We start from the raw sequence: 15,680 nt of genomic DNA on the forward strand, positions 1-15,680 counted from the left end.
AGCCCACAAACAATATCCGTTCCATTGGCCTTCCCAGCTTCCCTCAGCATCAGTGCACAAATCGACTAGTAATCCTCCTGTTCCGTGATTGCGCCCTGACCCTGACGGATGCTACGCTAACAGCTGTATACAGCTGACCAGTTTTCCCCACTGATATCCACTGATCAATGTTAGTGTGATACAGGCTGTGGCGCTCTGAGCTTGTTTCATACTGAAGTTTGCGATTGATGCTAACAATCATGACACCAACTTTCCTTCTGCCTGAGCAGCTGCAGGCCTTATAGATTTATCTATGCTTCACAGTGGGAGAGAGAAGAAGGCTGTGAATAACCCACAGCAGCTGGAGGGGTGTATACTGTATTTCTATATTATTTTTTATATTCTCACCCTGCTTCAATTCTGCAGCTATCCACACTGTTGTTGACTGTTTTATTTAATTATTTATTTATTTGTAGACTTCCTAAATTCAAAGAGATACAAAACCGTTACTAGGAAGGGAAAAAAGCAGACAGCTGTCATATGACGGATTTGTTACTTCTCTAAGTATTCTGAGAGAGGATCAGTTTGTATGGTTGTATAATTGTGATGTATTTAAGTTAGCTAACTTAGTCTCAAAAACTTGGGATATGGACTTTTCCATCTTTAATTTGATTCCTCTTGTGGGTTACATTTATAGTGTATGTTTTATTAATAATATATGTATTTCACTGTAGTCATGGAGGTCTGAAAATCAGATGTAAGTTATGTGAATTATCTGTTCTTAATTTTTTTTCCTTTGTAGAATCATTTAACAATGTATGCACTGCACTCTGGATCTAGGTTATGTTAATTTGTAGTGTCTTGAAAGTATTTGTGGGGATTTGTATGCATAATTCTGCCTAGATAACTGTATGTTACAGAGTTAAAGGCAAAATGAACATTAAAAATTGACATTATTGACTGAGTCAATAAAAATAACCCAAATCATTTTTTTGAAAAACCTTTGCAATTTGTAAGTGTTTAAGTGCAAATGATGTATATTTTACAGTTTTATTGACCATTTATCCAATGCAACCTGTTAGAGCTGCAATGATGAGTTGAATAATCACCAAATCAATAAATTGATTAGTCGATTGACAGAAAATGAATTTGCATATATTTTGATTATCGCTTAATTCAGCAGGAGTCCATCACATTCTCACTGGATGATTTTTTTCTGCCTCTCTGATAAAACTTTATATGAAGTATTCTTTGACCAGTTTCATGCAGCTGCTGATCTCTGACAGTGATGAACATTTCACAGCTACATGTGGGCTTTAACCCCAGAAGTGCACAGTAGCCCGTGGCTACACTCTGATGTTCACAATATTTTGGCAGAAACATCAGAGATCTCCAAAAGAATCCAGGGATGTGCTTCACCTGCCTGATTCTGCAACCAGGTTTTGATGCTTACACTAAGCAAAATAGTCTAACCAAAGACCACCATTACAACAAAAGGATACTTTGTCTTCTGCAACATTTCAGAAACAGTCCCCAAAATTCGGCTGACATATTTGATGTGTTTGGAAATGTTGAGATGTCCACTAAAATTTTAAGTTAAGTGGGTTTGAACAATGTTTGTTCAGGCAACATGGGTTTGTAAAGATGGTCAGTCAAGTAGAGTTTAGGGGGTTAAGATGGATTTCATTTTATGCACACACTATTTCACATTGACAAAGTGGCTGTTACAGTCCAAAGTGAGCATAGGTGCATTGAACAGACTCGGGGTTCTTCTACAACTAGTTTGGACTCCAGTTTTGACCAGTTAAAATGATTGGACATGGCTAAGAAAGGCAGACACCTGTCTATATCAGGTCCCAGAGATCACAGCACTTAAGACCAAAATGGCCTTGCAAACAGATCTTCAGAGCTTCTCAGCTGAAATGACAGAACCCTTGACTACCATGTGGAAACAAGGCAATGGTAATCACCTGCTAATTACTGTGAAGTAAGGCCTTAGCAGCCACGTTTGTATTAGACAACCTTTATGTTCTAATCTATTAGATCTACTCTATTCCTGGTACAATATATTTTCTTGATGATTAAAGTGGTTGAAAGCTTAATACGCCCCTATTTGTAGCATAGGTGAATATGATTCTCTGTTCTAGTCCCTTTGTTTCAGAAACAAGGTGCAGAGAAAGCACTGCCTCGTAATTAGCTGACCCTTCAGTGAGACAGAGATTGATGTTTGCAGGGTTTGTTGCAGAGTTGTTGTTCACATTGACCACGGAATTGGAAGGTGGTTGAAATTGGTAGAGTTGTGCCATTATCTTATATTTGTACAATCTTAAACTATCTGAATGATGACAAATGGTACATTACATTCACATGGCAGCATAGAGCTAATAGATATTACCATTACCCATTACTTGATGCAGATCTGGTGTTTTTCAAAGCAGGATAACAGCAAAAACATTTGTTTTCCTGGAATCTAGAGTGCACGAAAATATATAGGAAGTATTTTACTCTTAAGTTGCCATTTTGTGTTTTTTTTTTTAAACTTGTTCTCAGATAGGGTCCTATTCTACAGAAGATAAGACACCACAAGTCATCTAAAAAAATGTGAAAAACAGCAATTGCGATTGAAACAAAATCCTGGGATCTGAAGTTGAGGCGGAGGTCATGAGTTAGCAATGAACTCAAGAGGTGTCAGGCTTTTGCTGCTCAAGACTCTGCAACAAACTATCAGTGTTAGTTGGGTTATGATAAATCTGAAGTCCAGCTGCTTATGTGTAGTCTTTTGTTTGTTATTTTTTTGACAGCACTTTGGCCTTTAAATCTACTAAATTGACCTTTTTAAATCTACTGTATATAATAATTCCACTTGGAAATAATAGCTAAAGAGAGAATGCCCTCACCAGAGAAACAGCAGTCAGTATTTGTCATTTGCTCACGCACTTGAAACATCATATGTTTGCCCCTTCCTGGAAAGTGACTCTCTTTCGGTCATCAGGGTAATGACCATCCTCAATAATGGACAGTCGATTGTTGAACCGATTATCAATATGATCAGGGTGTTACAACTGATTGGACCAAGTTGGGCCCAATCTGTTCCCGTTGGGGACGGTTGGTGTTTGCAGTTGAGAGATCATAAAATCCTTGTGTTTGATGTTGAAGGATTCAGTCGCTGCATACCATTCTCATTACAATTACATGTTTGATTTCATTTTGCATTGCAGTTGCAGAATTGATGTATAAATTTGCATCTCTTTTTGATTGGTGTCCATTTCTGTATTTGTTAAGGAACGGGGAATTTCTGTCTAGCAACACAACTGTAATCATAGTCTCTTGGTCGTCCAGTGTGTTGTCTCCGTATTTACTAAGGTGTTCGGTATGTGCTCTTTTCTGACAGCCAAGATAAGAAAATCAGTGCATGTTGTTGGAAATTACATGTGGAATGTCCACCCCTTGTTGGTTTCAATAATCTTCTGTTCCCAGCTTCAACAGCAAAAGCAAAGAAAGTGAGATAATAATAATAAATAATAACTTTATTTATATAGCACCTTTCAAAACAAAGTTACAAAGCGCTTTAAATAAAAACTTAATAAAATCAAATAAGATCCAGAACTTGATATAAACATGATTAAATAATTGCAACAAATACCATCAGATTAAGAAAAAGCCATATGATAAAAGTGAGTCTTAAGAAGGTCTTTAAAGGAGGATACTGTGTTTGCCTGCCTGAGATCTCCAGGCAGGGAGTTCCACAGCTGAGGGGCACGGACAGCGAAAGCCCGCTCACCTTTTAGAGGTGTTAAGTTGTGATACTGCCACATTGATAAAAATCTTAGGACATGAACTGTGGACCACCGTGTGCTACTCCCTGTGTTGTACCTATAGTCAACATACAGTAGTTTTCTTTTAACTATGGCAGTGATGTTTTCCTAACAATAACCAAGTACTTGCCTTTTTATGTGAATGAGGCTAATTCACGTGCTGGAGCTAAACATATTCGAAGAACCCTTGGCATCATTCAGACTTTACCAATTGTTACACTTTTTGTTGGCAGCATTCAATAATTCACATACTGTAACCTTGGTCCTTAACTCTTTGTAACCTTTAGGCATAAACTTAACATACTTTGAGACTTCATATGACTTTTTGTTACATCATTAAATTTAGTGCTTATCTTGGCTGACACAAAAATAGCTAATACTGTCTGAGTATTCTAGGAGATTTGTAGGTGGAGAGGTTGGGAAAAATGGAGAGGAAAAAGATGACTTAGTGTGGTTTGGGTTTCATCAGGCCTTCTCAAAACTTGGAGCATTTGTTAAGCTGCATATTTGTCATGTGGGAAATAAATAAGCAATGACTAAGTTTTTTCTACTTTTTCACCCTACTTTACCCTACACTTCTATTTTTTCCTCCTCCGTAGCCAAGCATTTCTCTTCAGGTCTGAAAATAGGCATAATGAATAATTTAATCCCCATAGGTCTGTATCATGGGGAGTAAAATATATTAAGTATCTGATGGATATTAATGTTAATAGTGCTAAGCGTATTTGAATCCGATACAGTTGGTGACAAAGCAATCTCCCTCAAATTTATTACACACATATGCACCACATAAATATGTGCTGTTGTTTTTTTCCTGCCTGAAATCAGCAGTGTGCTCATTCAGTAATCTGCAGAATATTGGTTTGTGACAAATGGCTCACTCTGAGACAAAAGAGGAATGGAAAGCATTTGTAAACAGCCAGTAGCATACTTCAGCATTTATTACTGAGACATTAATCTTGATCCATGTAAGCAGAGACATTCTAATCGTTATGTGATCAAGTTATAACATAACGGCCATGAATCTGAGTGATTTTGGACTCAGCTTGTTAAAGCTAAAAGGTAACATCTGGTCAGCTAACTGTCCATCTTCTTAAAACCACATCAGCACTGTTAAGTGTTGCTGTTACTTTTGTGCACCCAAAACATATAATGTAATGTTATTGTAATGAAAAAATAAACAAAAAAATATAGATAGATATAGATATGGATTAGACTTTAAAAATAGCTGTCTTTAAAACTTTTCAGCACCATGGACAGCGACTGAACAGCCATCTCTTTGTACAGGCTCTCAGGAGCTGGTTTTGTGAGATGAGTGGAAAAAAAACAGGGCTATTCATCTTTTTAAAAAAACAGTTTTAACCTTTTAGATTGATCATTCTTGAGGAAATGGGGTCCAGGTTTACAGAGTTACAGTGACTGTGTATAAGAATTATCTATGTAAATATCTGCTCTTTTCTTTCTTTTACACTTCAGTGAAGGATATTTGAAACAACTGTGAAATTCTAATGCTGATCTAATTCCTTCATGCTGTCTTGGCTGCAGCTGATATTCGTAACTCAACAGGGACACATTCTGTATATGAGCTTTAGCATGTCCAGTCTACCGACACAGACTGTTCTTAAAACCACATTGCTTCACGGGAAAGAATGTTCTGGTATCCAGTTGCTTTAGTGTTACAATATGCTGATTTAATGCTGAGTAATTTTGCAGACATCCGCAGAGAGTGTGTAATTCTCTTTTTGTGAATGAAAATGGAAGCGGGAGAGGCTTTGCCTTGGTGACATGTTGTAAAGGGGCTTTTATATACCTTATCACAACGGGCTCACATTGAAAGTGGATTATTGCACCTGGCTGCTTGTAATGGCGTGCTGTCCTGCAGGACCACCGGTACGCTGGAATCCTATAAGACCAGCAGCTAAGACCCTGTTGGGACCCTGACAAATCCACAGGCTTACACTGCTGCCTTTGAAGGGATAGAAATCACTACATCACTGCTGGAACAAGGTTAGGCAGTGGGAGCCATTGTACAGGTCCTTGCTAATGCATTCATCTTGCTGCACACCTTTTCTTAAAAGTTACACAGTGGTGTCAAGATTTCATATTGTGAAACATAACTCTCCTATCAACCAGGAGTTCACAGCCATCTGGAGAAATTCCTCATGCATAACATATGGAAAGAAAATTGACATGGTGAGGGTTTGTTTCACTTCAAACCAATTAGGTTACACAATGGAGAACTTGTTTGTATCCAAACAGAAAACACTCAGTGGAGTTGTTCGCATAGTTGAGCACTTTTCAACCTCACAGGGACTTGAATTACCCTCCAGTCTTTTTTTAAATTTTCTCCAAATCTGTTTGAACTTGATGAGATGAAGGGCTGGCTATGTAAGATTATACATGCATAAGACTCAGCCTTTGGATTTGTTCTACATCTTGATAAGTGTCGTAGACCCTCTTGAATTTCTCTCAATGTACACTTGACTTTCTTAGCCAAGTCAAAATGAAATAATCAACTGGATCTTTGTGGTGAGGTTTATTTGAATGCTGAACCATAAGCATTAAGTTACCATACCATTCCTTATTTGGTTACTTCATGCACACACATTCATGCAGGATGTGAGGGTATACAAAAAGTGCTCTTTTGTCCACTTGTGTACTCTAATTCACAAAAGATTACTTTTTGTACTACTATTCCACTGCACGACTTGTGTAATTACACCTCTGTAATTACTGTAAAAAAAATTAAAAAAGGGAGACCACTTTCACAAAAGTTGGTGGCAATTGAGTCACAAGTATATATTTAACAGGACTTTAGATACTGAACAAAGAGACATTGCTTTGAAACCAAAAACAGGAAGTGGTGTCGGCTTTTCCAGAGTAAACAGATCTGAAGTTTGTAGAGTTTAGCGTAATGGCAGATGACGAGTTCACCAGCCACCGAGCCACCAGGATTTGACAGTGACGACAGATGGAATTTCAGGTCACATGTTGCATGTACAGCCACAATCATCACCATAGAAAGAAAAACTCTTTTTATTCTATTATCACTATTTATTCCATTCATGGGTGCAGGGAGTTGGCCTGCTCAATCAGAATCAGAATCAGAAATACTTTATTGATCCCCGAAGGGAAACTCTTTGTTACAGTAGCTCACCTTTACGTCAGTGCACACAGGAAAAAGTACTAGCAAAAAATATAATACAATACACTATAATACAGGTTACACTTTCAACAACTAGAAAAAGAATCATGAGCAACATGAGCAACTTTCAAAGAAATGAATAAGGCATCTTGAATCAGGGTATCAAGTTCTCTTAATACATCCATGTGTCATGACGGTGAGGGAGAATGGCAACAGGGGATGGACCCAAATGCAGACAGTAGAGACTGCAGGATGACATAAGTGGTTTAATTACCAAAATAGCTTACAGGCAGGTTCAGGTAGTCAGACAGGCCGGTAGGTTGGTAGGACAAACTGACAGAGGAACAAAGGATCTGGGCCGGTATATGTAGAGTGGCTGATGAGGGAATGAGATGCATGTGAGGAGGTGGGCGGGGAAGGCCAGGTGAGGGGAATGAGGTGATTGCAGGGTAGATGGGAGTGGCAGGATTTGTAATGACAGGAGAAATGTCTGAGGGCATCTGGTGGACAGATAAAGAATAACTTCGAAGGGGCCTGGGAGAGTGGAGATGTGGCTGAAGAGAGGGACAGAGAGGCAAACTTAATGACACCATGTGAGTTCAATGTTAACTGACAAGTGAACATCAAATTTGGCTTTGTGCTCAAGATAATGTAGAAATAGCTGAAACTGACCATATTTCATTACTGAACTGGTGTAATCCATGGATTATGGATTTAAATTTGAGCATATCTATCTGCTCTATTTACTAGGAGGGAACAGTTCTGCCTTTGTGAGCTTCTTCTCTGCAGCATTAGGAAGAAAAAAAATCTTTTGACTTTGGGTATTTGCTTTCTAAAGGAAACATTTGCAGACATGACAATGTGACTTTTGTCTGGAGCTCATTTTCTCATCACTTTAGAGAAAAATGTTGTGTGTGACATTCTTCTTTCTACTCATCTGTTGACTTTCTTCCTCCTCCTCCAGCTTGCCTCTCTCCTCCCTTTTCCCCTTCACTCCTCATTCTTTCACTCCTCTCAGCCGGTATTCACTTGTATTTTTATGTTTTATTTTACAGCTCTATTTTGCATTAGGATTTAGAGTCATTTGCAATGTGATTGGCAGGAGGGACTTTCACTGTAATGGGGAAGAATTGAGCAAGAGGTTGTTGTTTTTTTTCGTTTTTTTTTACAGTGTATCCACTCATTTGCAGGTAGAACCACACTCCCCCTCCCTCTTCTTTTTTCTTCATTTGTTCTCTCTCCAATTGCCCAGACTGTCTCTTTACTTTCCTCTTTCTCCCAACAACCACTTAATCTACTTCTCTCTCCATCAGCGGAGCTCTCTGTTCTCTTTCTGTGTAATTTCTGTCAGGAATTCCACTTAGAGCTGCTTATCAATTCAGCACATGCCCCCCCTCGTACCCCTGTACAAATGAACAAGCGAGCCAGCAAACAGGCAAACAAACAGACAAATAAATAAAAGTGAAATTACATAACAAGATGTAATTCATCAAAACACAATCAAGAGCGAAGGGAAAAGCAAGCAAAGTCAAACACAAAGTCAGTCTCCAAAAACTATAAGACAGCACAAGCCGGAGCGAAAGGAAAGAATTTAACAAAGGGACGTTCCCCAAGCACATTTGCATGAATTATGGCCCTAAAATTGAGCAAGCGATGATTGTTAGTCTGTATTAGATGGTCTGTCTCTTTCTCTCATCAGTGTGGAGCAACACGCCGAATAATCATTTGTTTCAAGGACAACAGAGCGTCTTTAGCAAGCTCGCAGCAGGCCTGGCAACACCGCCAGAGCATCACCCGCCATGGGCTTGCTCACCCGTGGGTGCTGGCATTAATCTCAGTCACTTCTCACAGCACAAATACCTTCCCATAGCACCCCGAGCCCTCTGGTTTACTGCCCATAACAGCAACCCTGCCAGTCCACCTTTCCAGTGCCTCTGTGCCCTTCCTCCCCAGCCTTGAGCCTCTGCACCCGGCTGCAGTGTTGTGCACGCCTGGGTGAAGCCAGTTGGTGGTGGTGGTGGTGGTGGTGGTGGTGAGGCATTTAATGCTGTTATCATGGCCTCTTAACTTCCCTCTCTCTGGGTGTGACTTTCAGACAACTTTGAACCACTGTGTGGGAATGGATGTCCTTGAGGACATCGGTGGGACTGTTGATGGAGCAGAATGAGGATGCTTCTACAGAGGCGTTGGCATTACTGACCGTTGCCTTGTGTTTTATTAGGTGGCAGTCACAAAAGGCCTGCAGTCGGACGGGGCGTGAGGACAGACAGGTGGTGATACTATATTAGAGCTCCGGGCGAATGTTATTCTGCAACCTTCTGCGTCTTTAAGACTGCCTGTCCATCCGTCTGCTGTCCTTCAGGATACTCAGGACTCATTTTCTGCCTGGACATTTTTTTCTTTGTGTATGTCACAACCTGTATTTGGTAGTTTTAGATTTTGGTTTTTATTGTGGCCTTTTTTTTAAAAAATTGTGTAAAGAAGAAAATAATTAATGCCTTCTTTTAAAGGTTTTCAGATCCTAAATTGAGCTAAGTGAATGATTAGATAACTTTATTAATCCCGAGAGGAAACTGGTCACCTATTCACAGTGACAAATAAGAGACAAAAGTCAGACAGGTTGCAGCTGACACAAACTAAGGCATATTCCCAGAGGTCACCTAAAACTAAGTGAAATCTTCAAAACTAACACTTGTAACAGAGTAATGTAACAACACAGCAATGTAACAACTTACATATAAAACAAAACCTTAAAGTTCCCCTCCAGACATATTTTAAAGTATGTAAAACTACTCTGCTATGATTCATATTTTGTGGCTATACAGGAAGCACATCTACTCTTTCTCCCTCATTGAGAAATTCTGGATCTCTGAATGCCCCGCCCACCACCGCTGCGGGTTAGGTTGACTGGTGCCATTTAGAGCATGGATGTGGGTGAGAGACATACATCCATGGTGAGAGAGTGGTGCGCGTTGAGATGGCTAGAGTTAGAGGAAACATTTGATCCCCCAGTCAGACCCAGATGGGGAGTCTATTTTGCACCAAAATCGGCGATTAGCAGACGTATCAGAATGGTAAGTGTAGTTAGCATCATTTATTTTTTGTGTAGTTTGTTAGCTTGTAACTGGCAGTGGCTGACTCAGCGCTAGTGGTGGTGAAACATACAATAATATCTGCTACGATGGTACAGTGTGTTCACATTGTCATTACGTAACGTCAGTAGATAGTGGAAGGATGCTCCAGGGTCCGGTTTACATCCAGAAACTGCACACTTTGCCATGTTTGCTGTCAAAACTTTCACTACACTAACTTAGTGCAAACTCTCGCTCTCTGTACTGACAAGTCCGCTCTGCACTGGAGGTTTCAGGGTTTTTTTATTGCGATTGGCTTTCAAATTTGTGACATCTCAAATCTAGCTTGCCGGATTACGTTTGAATCTCAGATTTTAGGTAAGTGTACAGACATCTCCCCCTTCAGTAGAGGAATGTGAAAACACCTCTCTAGTGACAAACTTTGTACAGATAGAAGTTAGTAAAGTCAAGGTCTGACATTTTAGGGGACTTAAACATAAGAACACATTTTTGAGTGGAGGGGTGCTTTAAAAATGCAATCAATATCTCAGAAAACAAGCAAAAATCCAATAAGTATCATAAGTTTCTCGGCTATGAAACTAACACACTTTTTTAACTACTAAAAACACCCAACAGGGGGTGACCTTCAAACTGAAATCACATGTTAACCCTCTTCTTGGTTCCTCTTTGACAAATAATCTAGTTTGAAAACTTGAAAACTGATGTTTTAGGGGCCTTATTTCTATGCTAATTTTCTGTCTGAATATTACAGCCTTTCTGTATACAATAGTAAAATGTTGTAAAGAACTGAGTGAATTTGACCTTTTGGCAATTTTTTTTCATTAAAGGCATCTGTTTTATTGGAAACATTTAAGTAACAGTTGATCAAGGATGTATATCTCTGTAAAATAAGACGATTACAATGGCCAGTTTGGGTAATTATTTTGGCCTTGGCTTTCAATTCCAATTATGGTAATCTGGATTTCATGTCATCCCAGATCTCAGGTTGGAGGTTGGTAAATATAATCAGAATTGACCATAAGTGATGGCCATATTGTCAAAAAAGGACATTTTCCTTAAAAGCATTACTTTAAAAAAGCTGGTTTACTGATGTTTTTTCAACCCCCCTAGCAGCCATAACAAATGCCCCCTGCTTTATAAGTACAGTGTACAGAGTACACTGTACAGAGTACAGTGGATTGCAACTACAAAATTAAAATTTGTTAGTCCCAACAGAACTGACTTTATTTCTGTGCAGTTTTGTTACCAAAACCATTTTTGCAGGAAACCATTTTACCACCAATATATCTATTTCATTTGATTAGATAATGCCAGCTTGTTAGCTTGCTAATCATAACTATTACTGTCTTCCTGTAACATCTGATTTTCTCATAAGCTGTGATCTTTTAGAAAGTACCATGTTCGCTAATCATATCAACTGTTAACAAACAATACAGAAACATACTGTATTATCATCAATTAGCTGGCCCGAATTCCAGAAATTAGCTTGGGCTGAGAATCAAAAACATGCATCTATACACATGGTGTGCCACAGTGATAAACCTAGAATCTAGTGGAAGGACTGTAAAAGATGATTAATGCACATACAGTATTTGCACATGTATTGCACATATGCAGGCTTATGTTAGTTTGAAAGAAGGCAGTAAGACAGAAGATATCATGCTTGTGAAAGGAAAATAAATGAAAGGAAAGAAGAGCTCCTGGACAAAAGAGAAAAGATCAGACAAAAACTGCCTCATCACCACCAACAAAGAGAGCTCCAGCAGCAATCCCGGTCACCATCTCTGTACGTTATCATTAAAACACAGCCAGGCGGCTATCAGCTTGGCTGATCTCGATGTCAAACCTCTGTTACAATGAGCAAACAAGGCAAAGAGTAGGCAGCCGGTTCAGGTGTGGTAGCCAGGGACCACAATCCATTGGCTTGATGTTTGCTCGGAATTCAAAGGATACAGGTGGCTAGCTGCATGGGGTTGGTGGAGGAACGTGTGCCTTGGTGTGTGCGTTATACGAAGAAGAAGAAGTGTCATGGAAAATTCAAACAATGTTCTTTGTGCATAAAGAGACGTAAAGAGAGTAGCAGCATAAAACAAGCACAAATGAACTGGGCAGATACTCTCTTTTGTAAGTAGGATTATATTAGTGAACATACACCCAAACGTTCAGTGATGTATACTGCCCTCATGCACATTATAGTGAGTGTATCCCTGCACGTTCGCTCGCAGCTGACGGAGAGCTCAACTGAACTGACTGAGAAATTAACGGATCATTTCAAGAAGTGATTCAGTTCAGTTCAGTTCATTCACCCAAAAGATTTGTTCTTTGAACAAAAGGTTCGTGAACGACAAAACACTAATAATGTTTTTTCTTGTGACTGAGTCAGAGAGGAGTTGATTCAACTGTTAATTTTTGAGACTGCAATTTTGTTTTGTTGAATTGCACTATATTGCAAGTTGTTCCTGTTATTGTGCTCTAATTGTGTTATTGCGCTCTCAGTCACTGTGCTAACATCACTCAATACCAGGTGATAGTCTTCTGTGTTGATAGCACTGAAAAAATAAATTCCATAACTTTTACAGCAGAAACAGCTCTGCCAGCTCAATAGTGGAAGCTATTTTTAAAAGGTTACAGCTGATTGTTTGGCATTTTAATGGGACAATTTGAAAGTAATTACCAGGGAAATAATGACAATCTAAAAGTACTGCGTGATTTTGAAGTAATACCTTTACTGCTTACTTGCTGTTTTGATGGAGGAGGGGGAAGAGGAGGCAGGAAGAAAAAGAGAGGGAAGCAGGGAAACATGTCAGATGATGTAATTGACTATGTTGGAACAATTATGAAGCCGCCGCCGACCTCATTATCACACAAATCTGTGCATCTATCAAGCCTGAGCTTAGCCTAATCACGTTAATAGACCTCTCTAACGGCGGGCATGTTGACTTGTCAACCACAGGTGTAACTAATAACATTAATGATGGCTACATTTCATTCACTTGTTCCAGCTCACGTGCCCAGGTTTATGTATGCTGGTCTACTGGTGCAGCTTACTGGGACACTAAAATGGAACCGAGCCATCGTTAACATTTTTCGTTACACCAGTGTTTTTCCTGCTATTACATGATAAAATAAATATCTGAAATGTACTTCAGATGGACACAGAAGACCTAAACATTAACCTAAATTTAACTAAAGCTGTTTCGCTGGCTTTATCCTTTCATGTTACAGCACAAAAAATTGACATATGACAAATTAAAGTAAAAACCTGAATAAATGAGAGTGAATATCAAAATTGTGTGAATTATATTGTGTCTTCACCGTCATAGCTCAGATCTCAACCAAGTTGAACGCCTATAGGAAATATGTGTTAGGCTAACATCAAAAAACCAAATGAGGGAATTAACTGGAATAATGCTGTTCATCCCTTCAGTAGAGTTTCAGAGGCTTGAATAATCTAAGACAAGCAGAATTGACGTTGTTCTGGTGGCCTTACGTTCATCCTCCTCTCCTGGCGTCTGGTCATATGATGTGGATCCCCAGAGTTTATTACATTTTGCAGCAAACGTAAAGTGTCACAATAATTCAACAATGGAAACCCAAAACAACTGAAGTAGTGAAGCTCTTTTCACTACACTATTTGTGTCCACAACATGAGAGTTTGTGTTTTTCGTTACAGGGAGAATGCTCTAAAAACATGAATTTCTTCCTCAGCGATCAGTGGCATATCATGGAAAAACCTCTTTTTGACGGTAACATGCTCGGATGTGATGGGAGAGTCATGTCGGCTGTGAGCGTTCAGAGTCAGCGGGGAGACAGAGGCTCCAGTGTAACGAGAGAGAGGCCTTTCTGTGCTGTGACTCAGATGAACACAGCACTTGTTGGGGAAAAGGTCAGTGGACGTTGTTGGTATTCTGAAGCCGTGTGCTTTTTGGCAGGACACTTGACGGCGCAGTGGGCACTCGAGCTTGAAATGATGTTGCTTCCTCCGGCCAGGAGGCAATGGCTCCCATGCCACACAGCATACGCAGGACACCATAAATCCTACAGTGTAAATAAAGACCCGCCTCGCTCCACCACGTCTCACTCCTTCTGTGTCCTTATTTTTCTGTAAACGCTGTCCTGTCTCTTTCCATTTTCACATCCTTCCCTCTCATTTTTTATTTCTTGTGTTTACTCCTCACTATCTCTCTCTGTTTTTCTTTTTCCTTTTTCTTTTTCACCAATGATGTAGTGGTAAACAAAAAGGTGGCTGATGTATGACTTTCATTGTTGAATCTTTTTATTAAAGCTGTGCATCCACTAGTGTCAATTAAGATTTCAGGAAAACATTGATTTACTGTATATTTTTTGTTTTATCATAATCCACTTTGTGTCTGGTCGATCATCTCTTCTTCTTTCTTTCTATCCATCTCCTTTACTCTCTTCTGCTCATCTGTGAAGTCTTTTCTTTCTTAGTTGTTATGTAAAACATTATCCTCATTTTCATCTGACTTTGTAGCACTAAAATACGTGGCAGGTTGCTATGGAAAAGAAAAGGGAAGGTAAATCTCATTTAGTCACAGTTTGACTTTATTAACTGCACAGCAGGCGGTGACAGAGGTTTATCCTTTGACAGATGTTTTGAATGCTGCTTGCGGTGTTGGACCACTACCCCCCGTCCTCAACACACACTCACACACAAATATGCAGTCCCTAATTACAGGCTTACAACTCCCCACCAAGCCTATACAGCATTCAGGCCCAGCAGGTATTTCACTGCCATTTTAGAATTACTTTACTGCAGACAATACTTTGTTGTATGTCACACAACAAAACTAAATACAAATCACATGCTTCTCAGACAGAATGTGGCAAACTTTGATGTAACCAAGCAAAAAAATCAGCACTTTTGTCCTTAAATGGTGTTAGATGTAGTCATACTACATCACTAATTAATTGTTGTTGGCAACTTTCAGTGGCAATGGAGGAAGCATGTCTAACATTCATACAGTATATTGAAGTAAAAAGTAGGGCTGTGTTTTCCCTGGACACTAGCTTCCCATTTTCACATGCTGTCTTTTCAGTAGAGGATGGAATGAGTTTTATTTCTAAAAAACATGTAATATCATCTGCGTGTTGAAGTTCAGACTGGCACATTTACTGTGGCTTCACTGTCTGTCTATTCGGCATGACGGCTCACTACCTTTCTGACTGATAATGTCAATAGAAAGACTAAATTAAAACAAAACATCCAGATTCTATTCAAGAAAACCTTTTTCAAAAATCACATTGACATTGATAAAATGCAGGTTATTAAAGATCCAGCCCTACAGCATACCTTTGCTCATCAATAGCCTATGTTGTGCGGGTCACTCCATTTGTCTACACAGGGATAGCAATTTTTAAAATGATCTAATTTCGTTGTTTGTTTAATATTTCTGTTTTTTGGTGACCTTTACAAAAACATTTACCACAGGCCGGAGAACTTCAGGTAGGGATGGGAAAGATTCCCATGTTACAACTTGCGTGCGGTCACATTATCCGATAACTCAAGATGGTTGTATGACTGAAGAGTTGGTTGTGTGATGGTTAAAAATACAGCGCTACTATAGTATATCTACTATATTTAGGTTTAACTAACATTGGCTGACATGAAGCATCCATATTTTTATA

At 39.3% G+C, this 15,680-nt stretch overlaps 1 protein-coding gene across 1 annotated transcript in view; it reads left to right on the forward strand.

Moving 5' to 3' along the window:
• Positions 1-15,680, forward strand: part of sgcd (sarcoglycan, delta (dystrophin-associated glycoprotein)) — a 295,835-nt gene that overhangs the window by 47,941 nt on the left and 232,214 nt on the right. The gene's annotated exons all lie outside the window — the stretch shown is intronic.

The sequence above is a fragment of the Siniperca chuatsi genome, linkage group LG14 (genome assembly GCF_020085105.1).
Source record: "Siniperca chuatsi isolate FFG_IHB_CAS linkage group LG14, ASM2008510v1, whole genome shotgun sequence".
In the NCBI taxonomy this organism is placed as follows: domain Eukaryota; kingdom Metazoa; phylum Chordata; class Actinopteri; order Centrarchiformes; family Sinipercidae; genus Siniperca; species Siniperca chuatsi.